The sequence below is a fragment of the Meles meles genome, chromosome 21 (assembly GCF_922984935.1).
Source record: "Meles meles chromosome 21, mMelMel3.1 paternal haplotype, whole genome shotgun sequence".
In the NCBI taxonomy this organism is placed as follows: domain Eukaryota; kingdom Metazoa; phylum Chordata; class Mammalia; order Carnivora; family Mustelidae; genus Meles; species Meles meles.
Window position 1 is genome coordinate 36,925,367 of NC_060086.1, and position 7,680 is coordinate 36,933,046.

Consider the following 7,680-nt stretch of genomic DNA (forward strand, 5'->3'; position numbering starts at 1 on the left):
ATGTTCCTGATGTCAATTGTTGACCGACCCATCCCCTCCCTGTCATTTTGTGCTATTTCCTGCTGGACTATCAAGTTCTCCTATAAACCAGGGTATTTTCTGGAGTGTTCTATCCTGTCTTACTACTGGTGCTAATATCTTCTCCTTATTACTATTTTTTTGTTTTAATTTTTTCTTTTTAAGATTTTATTTATTTATTTGACAGAGAGAGATCATAAGTAGGCAGAGAGAGAGAGTGAGAGGGAAGCAGGCTCCCTGCCGAGCAGAGAGCCCGATGTGGGACTCGATCCCAGGACCCTGAGATCATGACCTGAGCTGAAGGCAGCGGCTTAAACCACTGAGCCACCCAGGCGCCCCTGTTTTAATTTTTTATTTCAAAATTTCTTTAGCTATTCTCAACTGTAAATTTTTTTGACTGAACTTAAATATTTCTGACCCATTTCCAAAAATCCTTTGGGGCTTTTATTAGAGCTATAAACCACAACTGTAAGTTAATTTGAAAGAATCAGCACTCCGAGGTGGAGAGCGGGGAAATGGGTACTTGTAGACAGAGCCGGAGGTAATAAAAACTGGCCTTCTGGGAAGATAACCGTATAGTCTCCATCATAAACTTTCATTTTTTTTAACTTTTTATTTAAATAATCTCTACACCCCACATGGGGTTCAAACTCACAACCCAAGACCAAGAGTAGCACGTTCCTCCGACGGAGACAGCCAGGCACCCCGTGATTATAAACTTTTAGATGTATCTATGCTTTTGACCCAGAATGTCCACTTCTTGATATCTAGAAATCTCCCACATGAGCACAAAAGATGTGCACTGCAGGTTAAGCCTCTGCCTTTGGCTCAGGTTATGATCTCAGGGTCCTGGGATCGAGTTCCGTATCATTCTCTCTGCTCAGTGGGGAACCTGCTTCTCCCCCACCCCGGCTGCTTCTCTGCCTATTTGTGATCTCTGTCAAATAAATAAATAAAATCTTTTAAAAATAAAATAAAAAATAAAAGTGCACTGCGGCGCCTTTTGCCAACAGACTCCAAACAAAATAAACTAAGTGACATTACAGAGACCAATAGGAAGGTATGGGAGAGCCACGTGCACCGAGGAGGGAGGGGGTCCCCGATTTAATGTGATGAGGAGCAGATGGCTAGACAAAGTCTACGCCACGAGCCCGTCTACTGTTTTACATCACAGGATGTGCTCTGGGAGAGGAGGGCAGCCTAGCGCTTCCTGTAAAGGACTGGACAGTCCGTATTTTTGGCTCCGTGACCTGTAAGGTGTCTGTCGCAACTCTTCAGCTCTGCTGTTGAAGTCCCAAAACAGCCCGGGATAATAATGTGAACAGACAAGTTTAAATGGAGCTTAGGGAGAAAACCAGCCAGTGGGATGGATTTGGCCCTCGGCCTGTAGTTTTTGGGCCTCTGGGCCCAGAAAGAAGACTGACTTACCAGTGTCAAGGTCTGTAGGAACTATATGGCAAGCGCCAGCCTAAGACATCTACGAATACTCACTCGTTAAACTCATGTAAGCCTCCTAAGAACGTGGAACAGAGACTATCCTTCTGCACATCTTACAAGAGGAGGAGACTGAGGGGCTCTGCTCAAGGTCACACAGCTCGTCAGCGGAACCGGGATTCAAACCCAGGCGGTCTCCACGCAGAGACTGTCCGTCAGTGTTACTCGGTTTAGTCCTCTGGTGCTGTCCTGTTTCTCTGAATAGTGTGCTTCTAGTATCCTAAACCAGCCACCTCGATAAAGCATTTCGTTCTTATAATACAGAAAAAGCATGAACGCATGGGAAAAGATGCGGTTTTTCTCTCTTGATGTTGAGACCACAAAACAGCATCATTTGACTAGAGTCAACAAAAAAAGCAAAGTTAGACACACAAAATGATGTCAGCGTCACGCTGCCCGCTGGATCCCCAAGTTCCAGGGAAGATAAGGACTGTGCCTGTTCCAGGTACGGAAAGTCACACAGGAGAAGAGTCCAGACTTTTTAGAGAAACGCAACCCTGTGTTTGAGTCATAGCTGGGCATCTCCTGGACAAGTCACTCAACCTTTCGGAGCCATAGCTTCTCCACTGGCAAAAGAGGCTGGGACACACATGCCTCAGGGGTTACCATAACCTTACAAGAGACCGTTGAGAAATGGGGCTATGAGGATGCCTGGCCCCTTTCCTGTTGCCCATTACATAAATTCCTGCAGGACTGGCAGGTCCATTCCTGTCTGTCTGGTCCGCAGCTAGCTGCACACTGAGAAGCCGGAGCCCGTTCTGTCCAGAGCCGCAGACACCTTCCACCAAAGGCTGGCGGAAGAACTACAGCCACAACAAGAACCAAGGACGGCCAGGCCAAGGGCACCGCCAGCACCTCATGTGGTATGGCCTAGGGGAGGGAGGGAGGTGGAGGTTGGGGGAGCAGGGTCTAAGCCCTGAGGACAAGTATCTGCCCATTACAGCCCACTGATTGCCCAGTGTCCCAGACCCCAAAGCCAGAACTGGGGAGAGGGTCCATTTTACAAGTGGTCAAGGTGAGGCCCAGAGAGCCGGACAGGGGCTTCTGAAGGAGCCTAGGAAAGCATCCACCCAGGCATTCTCCTGAGGTCCTGACCCAAGGAAGGCCAAGGTCAGCCCCACCCCCAGGTGCTCTGTTGGACCAAACACGTGAACTTGAGCACCTGCACTGAAGGGGACATGCACTCTGCAATTCACTATTGTCTCTGGGCTGCCAGCCCCACTCACTTATCTGTCCCCATCAGCGTGTGTGTGTGCCATCCCCGCAAACAGGATCTCGTGGGATTTTCACCATCAGTCTGGGATATGGTTACCCAGCTTGACAGGACATGCAACAGAGGACAAGACAGGAGCTTGACAAGATCAGACAGCAAGGTGTTGGCAGTGCGGGTCCTTCCAAACTGGCGCAACAACCGGACTGGGCATGGCACAAGTTGGGTGTGGAGGTTCCTTCGGGGAAAAGAAGGCAGCTGTGGGATCTGGCAGCAGATTCCCTGGGTTCACATCCTAACTTCGTCAACATGCCACCCCCCACTACTGGGGGACCACCTCTACCCCCACAAGCCCTGGCCTGGGACAACTGTCCCTTTAAGGCCCTGGTGGGCGGGCCCAGCCGTTTCCATGGAGCTCTCTGAGCTCTTTTCTCCGCTTCCAAATTCCTGGCCGAAACAGGAAGTGAGTCACAGCAGGAGAATGCAGGGCTCCCGGCCTTAGGGAGAAGTTCAAGGGCAACCACAGGTCCCCCAGGGGGGGGTCGGGCCTTCGTGGGGTGCTTGGCTCCCAGGGAAGTGGGACAAGATTTCGGCATCTGCTTGCATCGCTGGCTGGCGGCTGGCGCACAAGTGACAGGTCTCCGAGTTCATCCGAGTTGACTGGGGTCAGGCAGGGGGTCCCACAGCCGTCTCTTTGGGTCACTAGCCAGAACCTCAACACCAGGATCTGTGGAACCCATACCAAGAGCACGCGGAAGGATTTATAGATGCTCACAACACTGCAAGGCGGTCACCTGTCATCCCTACTTTCCAGGAGAGCAAACTGAGCCTCAGGTTAAAGAAACCTGCCCCTGAGTCCTACTACCCCACACTCCCCAGTCCTTGTGAATTCGAACCCAGTGCCTTCTACAGGACGGGGCGGGGGGCAGGGGGTACAGATCTGGATTAGGATCCTGGTTTGGCCACTCTCTGACCCTTTCAGTGGAGAGGCCCTCGTCCTTCCAACCACTACTTACTGTCTGCTCCTGTGAGGGGCAGCACGAAGCCTCCAGGGAAGGCAGGCAGACGCCGAACAAAAGCTGACATGCTGAGAAACAAGGAGCAGAGAGAACAGTGCAGGAGTGGAGGGTCAGAAGGGCTCTCCCAGGAGGGGACACAGGAGATGAACAGAAAAGAAGGGGACAGACAGCCTTTTCAAAGAGTGGGCAGAAGGGCCGCTCGGGGGCTGACGTAAATCGGAGAACTGTATCTCAGAGCCCCTGAATCGAGTAAATTTTAAAAGGAGGGAGAGGCCTCTACGGGAGAAGGTTCCAGTGGGGTGGACACGGCCCTGCCAGGTCACGCCCAGGACGGGAAATCCTCGCTGCTGGTACCCACTGAGAACACCGCAGGAATGCCAGGGCCTGTGGCCCAAGCTTGGTCCCTCCTCCCTGGCCTCAGAAATGGCCAGTCAGCACCCTGGAAACAACTGACCGCCTCCCCACCCCCCCTCCTGTCTCTTTGGGGCCTCCCAGCGTCCTGGGCTGGGAGCCGGGCAGGACTGCAGTCCTGGTCTGGTGACCCCGCAGGCCAGTTACCGTGCCGGGAACATCTGTCGGCGCTCTGGTGGGCGCTCTGGCTTTCACCACTGGGGTGAAGCCCACGTGGTGGACAGAGGGAGGCAGTCCTGCCTGGGAGCTAACTTACCGTGGGATTTCTTTGGGCTGTCAGGTCCCAGGCAGCTCCTCAGGAGCCCATCTGCTCCTGTGTTGAGGTCGAGGTCAAGGCCATGCGCCACTGGGAACAGACAGTTCCTGCCCTTGGGAGGTGGGTCCAGACCAAAACCCGGGAGTGTCACCTAAACTGTTCCTTATGACACTTGCGCCCCTAACCTGTCCACTGACCTCAGCGCACCCCACTCCTCCCCCAGAGTGCTCTCCCCTCGCTGGGGACAGCTTCCAGCCCACCACTTACCGGCCTTGAGAGATCACTTCACCTCCCCCGTGGAGGAACGGAGAGCACACGATCTCATGGCCACAGTGCCAGGAACCCTCCCATTTTAGGCATTATCTTAGTTCATCCTCACAACCCTCTCTACAGATGGGGAAACTGAGGCAAGACGGGTGACGCAGTAAGCACGAGGCTCCAGGCCCCGCACAGGTCAGCGGCCACAAAGCCAGTTACTGAAGCCTCAGCTCTTGATCTGGGAAATGGGGAGAAGGGTGATGTTCCCTGAGCAACAGTCAGGGCACAACATGCACACCTGCATGGGCTGGAAAGAGGTACCGAGTGCGGTCTGGGGCGTCTCAGACCCCTTGCGTATCCAGTTTTTCAGGTATACATATACACAGGCACACACAGAGCCATGTTCTATAAAAGACACCCAGTACCTCTAGACAAGGCAGGGAGACTTGGGGTGTGGTGGGCGCACCCCACCTGGCGATCCTGGGGCAGGGACTGGTCCCTGGGTTCCAGGTTGAGATGGTGCAACAGCCCAGCTCCCCGCTCTGCTGCGGGCCACACGACTCCAGGCCCAGGCAGCTGCTCAGGAGGGGAAGACTCCTCACCTGGGACCTTCCTGTGTGATCTCCCCCAACACACACTACCAATGTCATCTTTAAAATGTAAACAGACGTCACCAGGTGGCAGGACTTAGGATCCATTTTTGTGTTCTTCTTCTACAGATACCCTGTCCCCACTCCCAACCTTTGCATTCGCGTATGTGGGTGGAGAGCCCAGGAATCTATATTAAACCCCTCCCCGAGGTGACCTATTCCCAAGCAGGGGCAGGAGAGGCGACCTGGGGGCACACCTGCTGGGTCACTCCTGGGGAGCCAGGATTCACCACACCCTGAAGGCTTGTGGGTGCAAACTTCCTCCTGCCAAGCCCAGGAAAGCACCCTGCCCCGGAGGAACCCGCTCAAGTCCAGACTTCCTCCAAGCCTGCGGGACTGAAGGTGGATGGGCAGGCAGCGCCCGAGGGGAGGCCAGAGTGCTCTGACTGCGCCAGCTGCCCTCAGCCTCGGGGATGGCAGAGTCCAATGCCTGCCCAGGAAACAGTCTGGAAAGGGCCAAAGCAACATTCCCTTCTACATTTTCTGTGGGATGCGCCTAGGTGCTTACACAGGGGTCCTCAGCTGGAGGAGCTTAGAAAATGCTGGCGCCTGAGGCCCACCCCAGGAGAACCACCTAGCTTGCCTGAGCAGGGCTGACTCTGACGTGCAGGCGGCCTGAGAACCGTGCGATCTGAGGGAAGCGAGGAAACGGGGGGACACTGAGGCTGCAGGCTCATGGAGAAGCCTGGGGCGATCCCTCCTAGACTCTGACGAGGGAACAGAGGATGGTGACACTTAGTGGCTAACAGGCGTGTGCTCACCAGCTGCCACGGGAGGCACCGTCCCTCCCCCCCCAACTCCCCCGCAGACCCATGGCGGGGCAGCCTCCACCTCACAGACCCCCAGGGTTGAGCTCTTCACCACCACACCCTGCTTCTGGACACACCGTGAAAGCCCAAGAGGAGAAATGAGGGACTTTTCATGAAAACCTAGGAAATCTCAAGCCACCTTGAACCCACTCGTTCCTTCAAGAACTGTCCGGGTACCCACTCTGTGCCAGCCACGGATGCCCAGAGAGCCTGGGTTTCCGATCTGGTGGTGAAATCGATGTCGTAGGACCACAAACAGCAATCTGTCTCGTGAGCAGCAAGAGACCGGAGTGGCGTGCAGACACGGAGAGGAATTGCTCAGCTCTCAGTGCGGTGAGTACGCGTTTTATCTCCGCGCTCGGTCTCGGCGGCCACAGGTCATTCTTACTGTGCCTCGCAGTCCAGCACATCTGACAAACACTGAGATGGGCGAGAGACGAGCCTTAATACGCCAGATTCAAGTGTACACAAACACGATGCCCTGTTCAGGTTCCCCTGAGCCTCAAAACAGTACATCACAACTTCCTGGTAGTTACCAATTTCTAGATACACCTTGAAACCATTCGTGCCATGGTGGTTAGTTACAAGACTGGCTTTTGGGGAAGAGCTGGGGGAAGCCATCAACCTCCTCCCCCCGCACCCAGGGACCATTGGTAGGGGCTCCCCTGTCCCCCGAAGGTATCTCAGTCCTGGCACCAATACCCCTAAGGAGTTATCAACGGTCTGAGACTCTTCCCTCAAATCTCAAAGCTAGCGCGGCACATACCTTGCTGGGTTTCTGGAGGACATCAGGGTGAGGAGTCCACTGGCCCAGGTGGGTGAGAGCAGCCCAGAGAACTGTGGCGGCGGGCTGCCCCGAGTACCCGAGCCTTCTTTCTCAGTCAGCTGCAGGACCGCTCTCAGCCTGCTGAGCCTGCCCGCTGCGGAAGCTGGATCCAACCTCAGACTCCTGAAAGCTCTCAGAGCAGGTCTGCACGTGATCGGGAGCCCTAAACACTGCGGGCAGCTCCCAGTGGCACAGCCCCAACCGAAAACGAAGGAAAGCCACAGCCCGCACCAACAGGCACACTCGTGGTATGCCAGAGGTCTGCACCAAAAGCCTTCGCAAAGCAAACACCCCCTCAGCCTGGGTTCAGAGGGTGTGCTGCTGGCCCCCCCGTCCCCTACCCGAGGATTCAGACCCAGTGAGGCGAGGCCTCCTGTACTTGCTGGCCTGTGGCATCTCCTAGGGTAGGCACTCAGTCTGTCTGAAAACAGGGTCACGCTCACATGTGGACAACTTCTGCCTTGAAAACTCACCACCTCACAGCACAAAAGCTTCACTGTGTGTTTAATACCGATCCCTCTGGCTTTAGACTGTGCCGGAACACGGTACAATCAGTCCATTTCCAACACTGGAGACTCTAAGTTCATCTCCCACAATGACTTATGTACCCCCCCCCCAGCGTTATTACCCCACACTGATTTATAAATAACCATCAATCAACCTGCATGTTTTGTAATGGCTACAGACATGAAAGACAATTATTAGGAGGGTTGCTCTTCAAAACTATTC

The 7,680-nt window shown here is 54.4% G+C and overlaps 1 long non-coding RNA gene across 1 annotated transcript; it reads right to left on the reverse strand.

Moving 5' to 3' along the window:
* Window positions 1-357: 357 nt before the first annotated feature.
* On the reverse strand, window positions 358-7,680 carry LOC123934112. Its single transcript, XR_006816739.1, has 2 exons — window positions 6,892-7,680; window positions 358-6,545 (listed from the first exon to the last, which is right to left on the reverse strand). It is a non-coding gene; the product is annotated as an uncharacterized LOC123934112 (long non-coding RNA).